Raw genomic sequence first — 13,749 nt, 5'->3', positions numbered from 1 at the left:
GAACGCAATTTGACCTAGAGCTCGGACGAGATTGTTGTGCGAAAAATCTTCTCGCAGACGCAATACGTGTGGAATTCCTGAGTGAAGGTTTGAAACCTTTACAACAGATGCTCCACGACTTATTTGGCAGGAGCGCACGGGAGCCACGTACTGCGATGAAAACGGCAGTGTCTGCGTCAAAAAATTGGGACGGAAATTTCCGTAACAAAAAACGCTCGCAAAATTGGGCTCAGAAGCGAATTCTAAAGGAAGATACTAACCAGATTTTAATTATTTGGTATTGCGGCTGCCACTGGTAGTGATGTACAAGTGTAAATGACAAAAACACGTCACACATTCATCAATAACAGTGTGTGGGCCTTTAAAAGGAAATAATAGATGACGTTTCAGGCAAAATCCATTATTTAAAGCACAAATGACCAGATAATACCAAACACTAGTCCCACCCCTAATGTTAACAAGCTTGCAAACTTGTCTGAGCCTAACCAGCAGTCCAACCCCATAACCGTAAAAGCCACGTAACCGTAAACCTACCCTCACCCAAACCAAATAGCCAACCAAACACTCGGTTCTAACACGGACCAAAATAAAGCTACCCCTAACACCGACAAACTAGCCAAACAAACACAAGCACTAACCGTAACAAAAATAACCATCAAAACCTTCATACGAACCCAACCCTTAACAAACTTGCTAACCAGACTAGTCATAACCCTAACAAACTAGCGAGCCAGCTGATATCATGAGCCCAGCAGTGTAGAACCCATGGGTCATATCCTCCTAACCTGTTGGAGGGGGGGGGGCATGCTGTGGCATGGATATACAGCGAGGGATAAAAGTATTTGATCCCCTGCTGATTTTGTACGTTTGCCCACTGACAAAGAAATGATCAGTCTATAATTTTAATGGCAGGTTTATTTGAACAGTGAGAGACAGACTAACGACAAAAAAATCCAGAAAAACGCATGTCAAAAATTTAATAAATTGATTTGCATTTTAATGAGGGAAATAAGTATTTTTTTCCCTCATTGTCAGTGGGCAAACGTACAAAATCAGCAGGGGATCAAATACTTTTTTCCCTCACTATACCTTGCAGGACACATTTCGAACGGGCGTAGGGAACGTTAGCGCTGAAACAAATGCCATACCAACTTACACAAAACACACCAATGCACAACGTGAAACAACACCGTGTTGACTGGAGGCGTGGTGGACATGTGATCTCTATGTACTGTGGAACTTGGGGGGGGAGGGGGGGGGATAGTGGTCTTACGTAGGGGGTCACCATGTGTCACTGCACTATCCATACGCCATATCTTATCAAATCGGACCGTAGCCCGACTAACCTCTAACCCGAGCCAACCGGTCAACATGACTGTCTATTAATTCTAGATTTGAAGCTTTCGTGACTGCAAGGATTCATATTCTTAGGTTTTCTTGGTAAAGTCACATAGGTAAAGAATTAAAATAAATAAAAGTAAAATAAAAAATTAAATAAAAATCACGACGTTTCGGAGGCAACACAAGCTTCCGTCTTCAGGTGGAACCGTCACAGCACGACGGTTCCACCTGTCACTTGATACAGCTATCGTGCTGTGACGGTTGCACCTGAAGACGGAAGCTTGTGTTGCCTCCGAAACGCCGTGATTTTTATTTTATTTTACTTTTATTTATTTAAATTTTTTACCTACGTGACTTTACCGAAAAAACCTAAGAATATGACTGTCTATACCCGACCACCGCGCCCCCCCTCCAGACCCCAAAACCCCCCTGCCCATTTCCATTGCTGTGCTTCCCTTTTTGTTTTCGGTTTGCATTTTCGATTTGCCCCAGCCACCCTTTTGAGTGTGGGTGTGAAATCGCTGAGTGGCTGTCTCTGCAGGGTCAGGGGAGATCTTGTGACCACGCTCATCACAACAGCGGCGGCTTCGGGCTCTGGGGCAACAAGGGGCATTGCGGTTTGGGGCAAACGCACGCAGGGGGTGGGGGGGGGTCAAACAAGAGGGAGAGCAGCTGGAACAAACACCTAAATAAACAAACATTATACTGGTAGGAACCATATTCTTAGGTTTTTTCGGTAACGTCACGTAGGTAAAAAATAAAAATTTATAAAAGTAAAATAAAAATCACGACGTTTCGGAGGCAACACAAGCTTCCGTCTTCAGATGGAATCGTCACAACACGATAGCTGTATCAAGTGGAGGAACCACTTGGTTCCACCAACCCACAGGGGATTATTGTGTCTGTCCGTCGTGCATTCAAAAATGGGAGGGGTGGGGCTGGGTGGAGAAGGGAGGGTGGGTAGGGGCTGGGTGGGGAGGGCGGGGAGGGGCTGGGTGGGGAGGGGCTGGTCACCCCGTGGTGCCCTTATAAAACTCAACGTTTAACCTACTCACGCCGACTTGTGCCCGCCCTCACAGTCGGGAATATTTGCGGAATACACCACGCCGCCGTTGACCCTGGCCATTGACCGAGCAACCCAACGTTCCTACCAGCTCCCTCCGCAGGAATGTGTTTTGGAAATGTTGATGAGCTGGCATTGGTGCACGAGATGAAAAACAATAAATAACTCCCAATGGTTACCTTGCACAGCTTTGATCGAAAATGTATATAATAAACGACGTTTTGGGCAATGGCCCTTCTTTATTTGGACATAAAGAGGCCAGAGAAAGGATATACTGCTTGAAAAGTCACTTCATTTATCCTTTGAAAGCTACGGTGTTGACAATTTTGTTGACTTCACAAAAATACAGGATCGTGTAATGAAAATGTTGATCAGGTTAGACTCAAATAGCGTTGCTGCCATCACTCGTCGCCCACCCTTGCCCACCACCTTGCGTATTATCACCTTTAATCCCATTTATATATCATCGACGATGGCATCTTAAGAGTTTTGAGACTCACGTTCAGGAGGGTGCCCACACATTTGGATGTTTGATCAAGTTTGTCTTTGAAAAATCGGCGAACGAGAGAAATGCGCGGCACATTTGCAAATAACCGATTGCTTGCACTCACAATTCGAATAATAATACACAATTTATAACACATGCAATATTTTTGCGAATCGGACACATTGCTAGATTGAGAACTGGGAGGCACAGAGGATACATCACAAACCTAAGAATCGATTTTAATAAGAGACTCCTTCCAGAGCGGGAAGATCTGTACAAAGGAGGCATGTAATTTCTTGGGAAACAATTCATTGTTTTACAGAAATTCATGGTTTTCATTCAACCAAGGGCTCTTATCATCAATACAAAAGTAGACAGCCCTTTGCCAATCCGTTGATGGATGAAAGTCGTCTTCGCCATTCTTTGGCGGTCACGAGGGATTGTTATTTAACCAATTAGAATTTCGGCAGCCATATGCCGTCATGTGCCGTCAAAATTGTATCTCCTGCAGAGGGCTTCTCGGCACTTCACACCTCGCCTGATGTCCCCACAGATGCCCCCCCCCCCCCCCGCAATGCGTGCAGATACTACTGGGTTGTACCTCAAAGTTCATTGGATATTTTTTATTTCGCCCTCCATCCATGTCCGCAACTATCAACACTCCAAATAAATGCTCAATAAATAGAAAATTACGTATTTCTGGATAATGGATGGAACATGTTTTATGAAAAAATTATTTGATTTATCATACTGGTTCAGAAGGTTCTTATAATTTAGTTGACGGACAAACGGAACGCCGGGTTTCGCGACCAATATTATTCTTAATATAGATTTTTGGGTCAGATCGCGTTATTTATAAATGTGTCGTAACCCTCCACCATCCGACACGGCCAAACAGTAAAAAATGTGTCACGTTTTCAAAGGACAAAATAATTCACTTCTTTAGCCCACCGGTGTGCTGAAGAGAGAATCAACAGCATTTTAAAATTTGAGCACGACGTTTCGCTGATAATTACAATCAGCTTCACCATTCTTGCCCGATGAAGCTGATTGTAATTATCAGCGAAACGTCGAACTACTCAAATTTTTAAATGCTGTTGATTCTCTCTTCAGCACACCGGTGGGCTAAAGAAGTGAATTATTTCGTCCTTTGAAAACGTGACGGTTTTTACTGATTGGCCGTGTCGGGTGGTGGAGGGTTACGACACATTTATAAATAACGCGATCTGACCCAAAAACCTTTATTATGGTCAGTGTGAGTTGGTGATGGAGGGGCCAGTCCAGAACCAGTTCGGTTATCGCTTGCCACAGTGTTCAATTAATTCCATACGACGGCTTTTACTGGCCTGTTGGATCCTGTCACCACACACACACAAAGATAAGTGACCACACAAAAAAATAGCGGATTCACATGCGCACAATTCTATGAGAATATCGTGAGCTCTGGATAAAATTATAATCAACGGATCGATTCCAGCGGGTGCGTCGTTAAATGCCTAGTGTGCAACATAACGTCACTGCGTGGCCAACGGTGTTTGGTAAACAAACACTGCAGAATGCAATACAAAAAACTCGTAAATAATACTGTGATAAAAATATATAACAGGCGACAGTGTTATTGACGAGTGTAGAGTTTGTTAATCTGTGTTTGTGCACTGCTGCCAAAGCAGCAGCAGCAACAGCAAGACCAAATAATGTCTAACGCAATGCATGATCATTCCAGCAAAAAACTAGTTGAATATTAACTCGCGGCTACTGGATTCACGGCAGGTAACTTTTGGCTCTGTCACTGCTGGATGAATGATATTTGGCCAACTCCCGTGATTGACAGTTCACAAAACATTGTAAGGTCCTCACTCGATTTAAAGCTTTTGTGGCTGCAGGGATTCATCTTCTTGGTTCTTTCGGTAAAGTCACGTAGAAGGGAAGTAATAAAATAATAAAAATAAAACATAATAACATAATTCTCACGACGTTTCGGCCACAACGCAAGCAGCTGTCTTCAGGTGCAAAACGCAGTTCTGTCAAGTAGACAGAACTGCGTTTTGCGTTCAGACTCTGTCTACTTGACAGACCTGTTCTCCACCTGAAGACGGCTGCTTGCGTTGTGGCCGAAACGTCGTGAGAATTATTTTATTATGTTTTATTATTTTATTACTTCCCTTCTACGTGACTTTACCGAAAGAACCAAGAAGAAGGTCCTCACTCGCACACAAAGTGCTTGCCACAAATGAACCCCAATACCTTGCCGATGTCGTCAAGGAGCAGAAACCATCACGTCAACTCCGGTCATCCTCACAGTGGCTTTTCACTAAACCATCGAACAAAGACGTACACTGCAACGCGAGCTTTCAGATGCACTTCTGCGGCCATCTGGAACGCGCTCTTCCTTCCAATATTAGGAAGCCACTGGAGCTATGCACTTTTAAATACAGATTGAAAACTCATATCTTCAAAACTGCGTTTTGCAATTCGTTTATTGTCCTTCCCCCGCACCTCCAATGAGCACGGATGGCTACGTACGGTGCGAAAGAAGTTCAACATACATAAACACATTTGTAGAAAGTCAACTGCACACAAAAGGTAATGTAACACACGACTGCTTAATCGCACTGACGAGGCACAAATCTGGAAGCGTGCATCTTAGCAAAACGCTTGCACAACACACGTCAAAAAACATTTCCAGTTTACGGATACACAAACCGATTTTGACACGCTTTTATTTAACTCACTCTGTATGTTGTATCCTCAAATCTTGTAACTCAATTTTAACCCATACTTCCCAATGTGGTATCGACTGCAAACTTGGAATACTTATGTAATACTGATGACAATACTATATTCTATCATAGAAAATAAAAAAAAACATATTTTAAAACATTATTTTGTATATGTTAGGTTTCGGCTTGGGTCTAATTGTCCACGCTCATCTGACGTTGGCTGTAAATCACCACGGCCCCTTACGTTTGGGCAAGCTTCGGGGCCACTTCCTGGAGTCGTGGAGTTCTTCCATGACGAGTACGGTACATTTCATTAAAGCGTGTTTTTTAAAAAGTTTATTTTATTTTACTTATTTTTTACTGCGCCGAGTCAATCCGTCGCTGCGCCCAGATCTTATTCTCACGCCGTGTCGGTCATGGGAACAATTTGGCTCGACGTCACCACGCTGGGTCAAGTGTAGGTTGTGAACCCAGGCCCGGTTTAGATATCGCTCCACCCCCACCCCCACACTGATGGTAGTTACGCCATGGCTGGAAATCAAAACTCGGGTGGGCCGGGATCGCACAGAAACCGCCGTGCCGACAGACGGGAATTGAACAGGCAACGTCTGGATTGAAATTCTGGTGGCCTAACCAATACCACACGGCAGTGCCCCCCGTCACATGCAATGTGTACGAGATGTCCACTACAAAAAACAATCTTTCATGCAAAAAAACAACGATTAAATCCATTGAACAACATTTAGTCAGGGAGTAGAGTTAAATTGAAAAACAAGAAAGGGGCCGTACATAAATGACGTCACGCGATTTTGGATGATTTTTTACCCCCCCACCTCGACACACGGCGTCACAAAAAGTCAGACCCCCCCTCAAATATAACGTCACAAGCTCTGCCCCCCCCCCCCCAAAATAAAACATGCTTCAAATCGCTTTAAGCTATTGTCATTGTAGTGCGTATTTAATGTGGCGCTGCACTCTGATGTTGTAAGAGAAAACATTTATTAAAAAGTCGATTTAATTAAGTAGAACGTGTTGTCTAAATATATTAAAGTTGTGCATTTTTATGTGACGTCACATTTCTCAAACCCCCCTCCCCTCATCACACATCGTCACAAACGTCTGACCCCCCCCCCCTAGGTGCGTGACGTCATTTATGGACGTCCCCAAAACTCATAAATGAACAAAATCAATGCTGAGAAGTTCCTCTTTTCCGCGAGATGAAATTCAACCACTTCCGCCCGGTTTAACTCAATTTTGCATATGCGCTAGATACAGCACACAGAGGCAGTTACGCGGTTGGCAAGGTGATTTTAACACATTCCTGCGGAGGGAGCTGGTAGGAACGTTGGGTTGCTCGGTCAATGGCCAGGGTCAACGGCGGCGTGGTGTATTCCGCAAATATGCCCGACTGTGAGGGCGGGCACAAGCCGGCGTGAGTAGGTTAAACGTTGAGTTTTATAAGGGCACCACGGGGTGACCAGCCTCTCCCCACCCAGCCCCTCCCCACCCAGCCCCTCCCCACCCAGCCCCTCCCCGCCCAGCCCCTCCCCGCCCAGCCCCTCCCCGCCCAGCCCCTCCCCGCCCAGCCCCTCCCCGCTCAGCCCCTCCCCGCCCAGCCCCACCCAGCCCTACCCCCCCTCCCCACCCAGCCCCTCCCCACCCTCCCCACCCAGCCCCTCCCCTCCCAGCCCCACCCAGCCCCTCCCCACCCAGCCCCTCCCCTCCCAGCCCCACCCCTCCCATTTTTGGATGCACGACGAACGGACGGAATAATCCCCTGTGGGCTGGTGTAACCAGGTTACTACTGTACCAGTAAAATATACCATCGCATGATTACTCTGACTTTTGTTTATATTGCACAATATCCAGAGTTTAAAAAAAGCGTCTGAAACTTAAACGTTTTTGTTTAAGGTCGGAGATATGCCTTACGAAAGCTTTAACCTTTACAGAGTAATTTGCTGCAAGGCACGAAGGCCTAACCTTAACCCGCGCCCTCCCCTCTCTCCTGAACGTTCCAACCCATGGGGCTCGCTCGAACCCGGGCGGAGAGGGCTAGGCAAGAACATGCCACCTGCACGGCCTACAAAACAAATTATTTATTTCACGGAGCTTGTTTAAATAAATGCAGGCGTGTGTGTGTGTGATTTGCCCCGTTTAAAGAGAGATTAACCGAGTTGTCTTACTAAACGCGTCTGTCATAATAAAAGACAAAGATCCCCCGTATAGCCTGTGACAGACTTGGGGCAAGCGCTGTTAGCGAGTAGCGCCTATGAACGTCAGCACGGCACACGAGGGTGGCTAGCACCACGCCCGGCCGCCTTTGTCTCCCCAGTGGCGATGTTTTACACGCCACTGCACCAGGTGTTAATATGAGGCTGAGTCGACCTAGGGGAGGGCCCAGAACCGGTTAAGATAATCGTCACCGGTGTCTCGCCAGGTTCGTAGCGCAGCGCGCTATCCGCTACCCCACCGCTCTCTGTCATAATACCAACACTAAGTGACGGTGACATCACCACGGCGCCTGTGCCAGGCTAGGTGCACTTTGAGGCTACCACGTGAAGTGTCGAAAGCTCGCTGACAGGTGATCTCGAGACAGACCCAGCAAGTACCATGGGTTGGCTGACCGAGATGACCGGTAGATGCACCACCAGCTGTACCCCCCTACTGTGCCAGGCTAGGTGCATGAGGAGGTCTCGAGACAGACCTAGCAGGTGCCATGGGTTGGCTGACCGAGATGACCGGTAGATGCACCACCAGCTGTACCCCCTACTGTGCCAGGCTAGGTGCAGGAGGTCTCGAGACAGACCTAGCAGGTGCCATGGGTTGGCTGACCGAGATGACCGGTAGATGCACCACCAGCTGTACCCCCTACTGTGCCAGGCTAGGTGCATGAGGAGGTCTCGAGACAGGCCCAGCAGGTGCCATGGGTTGGCTGACCGAGATGACCGGTAGATGCACCACCAGCTGTACCCCCCTACTGTGCCAGGCTAGGTGCATGAGAAGGTCTCGAGACAGACCTAGCAGGTGCCATGGGTTGGCTGACCGAGATGACCGGTAGATGCACCACCAGCTGTACCCCCTACTGTGCCAGGCTAGGTGCATGAGGAGGTCTCGGGACAGACCTAGCAAGTGCCATGGGTTGACTGACCGAGATGACCGGTAGATGCACCACCAGCTATACCCCCCCTACTGTGCCAGGCTAGGTGCAGGTCACGGAACAGACCCTGCAAGTGCCATGGGTTGGCTGACTGAGATGACCGGTAGATGTACCCCTACTGTACCAACATGTTGCGTTTTAGCCACCCGGCGCTCCGCTAGTTGTTGTGAGCGTCGCTCTTCTGCCCTCCGTTGTTGCTGGAGGGCGACTGCCTCCAACTGCCCAGTAGCAGCGTCCCTCACGAGCCTCCTCCATCGCCCGTGTTATAACACAAACATACAATATATTTTGAATGTTGCCCCGGGTTGCCATGATGACCCCATGTGACTTAATTCAGCCGAACATAACACGGCGAGGCGCAACAAAGGCACTTCTGATTGTCACTCGATTTTACAAAGTTGCACTGTTCAACATCAACTTTAGCGAAACGGTTGCTTCATACGAAAAGAAAAAATACGTGACCGTGTTCGCCAGTAGCAGTACAAAGTACAAATAATAAGAAAAAAAACTCGGCAACTTACCACCATTAACACGGTCCTGGCACACACAGAAACTAATATATTGTGCTGTTAGCAAATGCTTCATTTTCATTAAACGAATTATTTGGTGGTGATACTGCTGCTGCGTTGGCGGTGGTGCACACGCTCAAATGACATTCGTCAATAATGATTTGGGCCTTAAAAGGGAAAAAAATATCTGATGTGACGTTTTGGGTAATGGCTCAACACGTGTAATATGAAGAACGCAAAACTCTCAACGCCTCATCAGTGCCCGACCTTATTACAGAGCAATTCAGACCTTAATAATGGTCACCCCGTGCCCTTATAAATCTCAACGTTCATCCTACAAAGCGAGAAACACAAATAGACAACAACATTGTTTTGCCCGTATCGAAACGGCTGTACGCTGTATAGGATGTGAAAATTACATTTCCCATGTACAAGAACACGGCTAAAACTGTATGGGTTGACAGGTATGAGAATGGATATTGCCCAAAACGTCGAACGCAGTATTATATTTTTACTTTTAAGGCCAGTGGTTTTCACGAATGTGTCGAGTTCTTCGATTTTATTTTTTGTTATTAATACACCGTTTTAGTTTTGGGAAGAACATCTATGTGCACGGGTATATTATCATAGGAGTGAACATTCTGCTTAGATTCATTAGGTCCAATGCCAAATAGTTTAGCCTTATTTTGCAGCCACTCATGACAAACGTGGTAAAAGGTAAATGTTGTTTACAGCTGCGGTTGAATTTCAGGTGTGCCCTAGAGGTATTTGTTAGGCTTACGGCTCTAATTAGGGTGAGGGGTTAGGGTCAAACCTGTTATTGGGCCGAGCTATTGGTAGGCTTAAAACTATGGTCACGATTTAGGGTAAAGGTTACTGTGAGAACTATGGAAAAGGGTTAGAATGCGCTTTGAGTCCGGACTCAGGTTTTGGGTTACGGATGCTTAACCACATCTATAAGCCTGATTCTTAAAGCAGCATTCACCATAAATCATAGCCCTAAGCCTAGCTGTAGCCCTAACTGTGCCCTTACGTCTAGCCCAAACAATAGGCAAAAGCAAAGGAGCCTTAAAACTAATCATATTACTACTCAGCCTAACAGCAGCCTTTAAACCCGAATCCTAACCATAGCAATACGTCTCTCAGCAATCTTAACTCTAACCATATCCCCCAAATCCTAATATATGTAGCACTAACCATATCTCTAGTATGTGGCTTCTGCTGCTATTATAATAATGGACATGCCCGCAAGGCTTAGGGGCTATGGTTACATATTCTTTGGGTCTTTCGGTAAAGTCACGTAGATGGTTCAAAGAAAATAACAAAAAACTACGACGTTTCGATCACAACACAAGCGATCGTCATCATGTGTTGTGATCAAAACGTCATAGTTTTTTGTCATTTTATTTGAAACATCTACGTGACTTTACCGAAAGACCCAAATAATATGAATTTCTGCAGTCACGAAAGCTTTAAGTTAAGCTATTGTTAGAGTTTTGGCTACTGTTAGGTTATGATTAATTGGGGTTTACGGTTGTTCTTAATCTTAGGACCGAGGTTAATGTTTGCTGTTTCGTAATGAAAGTGTGTCAAGCCCAGTGCATAATTAATAAGCCACAATATACAACCAACGCAGTGTATATGGGTGGTCACTGCGAAATACGTGCACCTCATTACGTTAGGACAATGGCGTTGAATTATTTCGTGTCGTCTACAATAATTTGGTGCGAAACATTGCAATGTTGCGTGTAATCATCGAGGGGTAATTTCCGGCCTACTCTCGCAAGAACGAGTGTACCCACAGTTTACCCTACACCCCAAAGGCAGCTGCTGCCGCTGAGAGATCGATATTTTCGGACAAGAGGCAATTGCATTGTAAGAAAGCTGTCGTTTTAATTGCCACTGCGGGAGACAAACGCCACAAGCAGTGAGAGACATCTGTGCAAGTGCAACACGCGACAGCTACCAACGTGTTGTATTTGTGCCATTTTAGTACTAACAGTTCATTAACACGTAGGCCTTTTGCGACCAATATCATCCATATCATCGTTGTTATGGGTTAAATCGCGTAAATGTGTCGTTAAACCCAACACCACCCGACACAGCCAATTAGTAAGGTTTGTCTCGTAAAGACAGCATGCCAATTCGTTACTAGTATAGCAACACCGGTGTTTTAGGGAGTAAATCGACAACATTTAGCACTAACACCGAGTGCCCAAGATGTTAAAGAACGCACAGTCCTGTGGTATATACGTGCTACGAATCCGGGCCATACAATATAGTTCGATTTCCCGGCACAAGGCTTATAACATCCGTGGCGAGGAATTGAAAGCCACTCCTCTGGCTCTTAGTTTTTTTCGGGAAAAAAGCACGTAGGTAAAAATAAATAATATAAATAATAGAAATAAAATAATCACTCTTTTTACCTACGTGACTTTACCGAAAAAAAACCTAAGCGTATGAATCGTTGCAGTCACGAAAGCTTCAAATCTAGAATCAACCCCTCTGGGCCTCCCCCTTGCAACGCGAATCCGCATTGACCAGCGTGGTGAAGTATGGTCAAAACCACCACACATTTCCCCCCATTTGTAAACACAGCGTGGGGATGAGGAGGGTCTCCATCCAACAGTGAAGAGGATTTGTGACCTCAAGTCCTAAACAACAGCGCGTGAGTGAACTACAGTCTAACACACAGTAGTACACATAGCGTACGTGGAACAGAGTCCTTTGTTAACATACTGAAGGCTTCCACCCCCCAACACGCCGTATCGGCCTGTGTGAGTGTATAACGATATACATATAACACACAGCGAACTATAGTAACCATAGTGAAACCACGGTGTACCATAGTAACAATGTACTTTCGTGTGAACTGTTTCATCAATTTGCCTAGCAGTAAGGCCCCGGAAAGAAAACACCACGACGGTCAGCAACAAAAGGCACCAATTGAAGTTTGAAGAGACACGAGTTGACACAGTTTGAGGTTTTCTTTGTCTCGATGTTTGTGTGTTTATCTTCAAGCCGTCGCAATCACGGACAAACAAACGCGACCACTCCGAACGAGACGTTATCATTGTAGTCGATGTGTTGTTAACAGGCGCATCAAGTTGGCTTTCACTTACCAGCGCTATTCTCTCGCTCTGTCTCTCTGTGGTCTTCAGCGAGAACAACGGAGAGACACCGGGGGAAGGGGGAGAGCTGAAATGTCTGAGTGAAGATGACGGGGGAGGGAGCGAGCGAGCGATGAGTAGGGAGCGTTTGTGTCCTTACTCCTGAGTCGAACCGAGATACACGCAGGCCCGCGACCCGTACAAATTAAGGAAAACAAATTGAAATCTCGCGAGACTTGGGGAAACGTGGTCAGGGTTGTTGGGGGAGGGGCTTTAAATATCGCGAGAACCCCGCCCCCACACGCGGTTGCTCAATGATGTCACCGCTCTGAGTTCGAAGTCTCGCGATATTTTCTTGGCGAACGTTAAAAGAGGGTTGGATTATTCAGATATCGCGAGATTTCGCCGAAGCCCTCCCCACCCACCCTCAACTCCTGTGGGCCAGATTTGAAGCTTTCGTGACTGCAAGGATTCATACTCTTAGTTCTTTCGGTAAAGTCACGTAGGTAAAAAATGAAATTAAAATTAATAAAAATTAATAAAAAATATGTTTTATTAAAAATAAAATAAAAATTAATAAAACATAATAAAAAATATTTTTAATTAATTTTCATTTCATTTTTTACCTACGTGACTTTACCGAAAGAACTAACAGTATGAATCCTGTGGGCCAGCCCGGTTGTCGATGATGTAACCGCATTGATTTGTAAGTCTCGCGATAATTCGGTTCAAGATATCGCGATATTTCGTATTGCACGCGGTTTAACCACGTATTCTTTGTACAGGGGCCGTCCATAAATGACGTCACGCACCTAGGGGGGGGGGCGGTCAGACATTTGTGACGATGTGTGACGAGGGGGGGTCTGAGAAATGTGACGTCACATAAAAATGCGCAACTTTAAATAAATATAGACAACACGTTCTACTTAATTAAAAATACTTTTTAATACATATTCTTAGGTTTTTTCGGTAAAGTCACGTAGGTAAAAACATTAAAATTAATAAAAGTAAAATAAAATAAAAATCACGACGTTTCGGAGGCAACACAAGCTTCCGTCTTATTAATTTTAATGTTTTTACCTACGTGACTTTACCGAAAAAACCTAAGAATATGAATCCTTGCAGTCACGAAAGCTTCAAATCTAGAACTTTTTAATACATGTTTTCTCCTACAACATCAGAGTGCAGCCCCACATTAAATACGCACTACAATGACAATAGTTTAAAGCGATTTGAAGCACTCGCCCACAGTCAATAATCGATTCCCAAACTCAACATATTCATCAATAACATTGCCTTGTGATTGATTAATGGGAACCCTCGAGCCACTACAGGCTCGTATGTGCACGTTATAGCTCGATA

At 45.4% G+C, this 13,749-nt stretch overlaps 1 protein-coding gene across 1 annotated transcript in view; it reads right to left on the bottom strand.

Moving 5' to 3' along the window:
* LOC144736695 (stAR-related lipid transfer protein 3-like) overlaps positions 1-12,606 on the bottom strand; it is a 33,416-nt gene extending 20,810 nt beyond the window's left edge. The window contains exon 1 of the mRNA XM_078619296.1: positions 12,400-12,606. The gene's annotated coding sequence lies outside the window, so the exon portion shown is untranslated. The remainder of the gene's footprint in view (positions 1-12,399) is intronic.
* Positions 12,607-13,749: the final 1,143 nt, after the last annotated feature.

Source organism: Lampetra planeri, chromosome 62 (genome assembly GCF_965212315.1).
Source record: "Lampetra planeri chromosome 62, kcLamPlan1.2.h2, whole genome shotgun sequence".
Taxonomy (NCBI): domain Eukaryota; kingdom Metazoa; phylum Chordata; class Hyperoartia; order Petromyzontiformes; family Petromyzontidae; genus Lampetra; species Lampetra planeri.
This window is presented reverse-complemented; position numbering and strand designations above follow the sequence as displayed.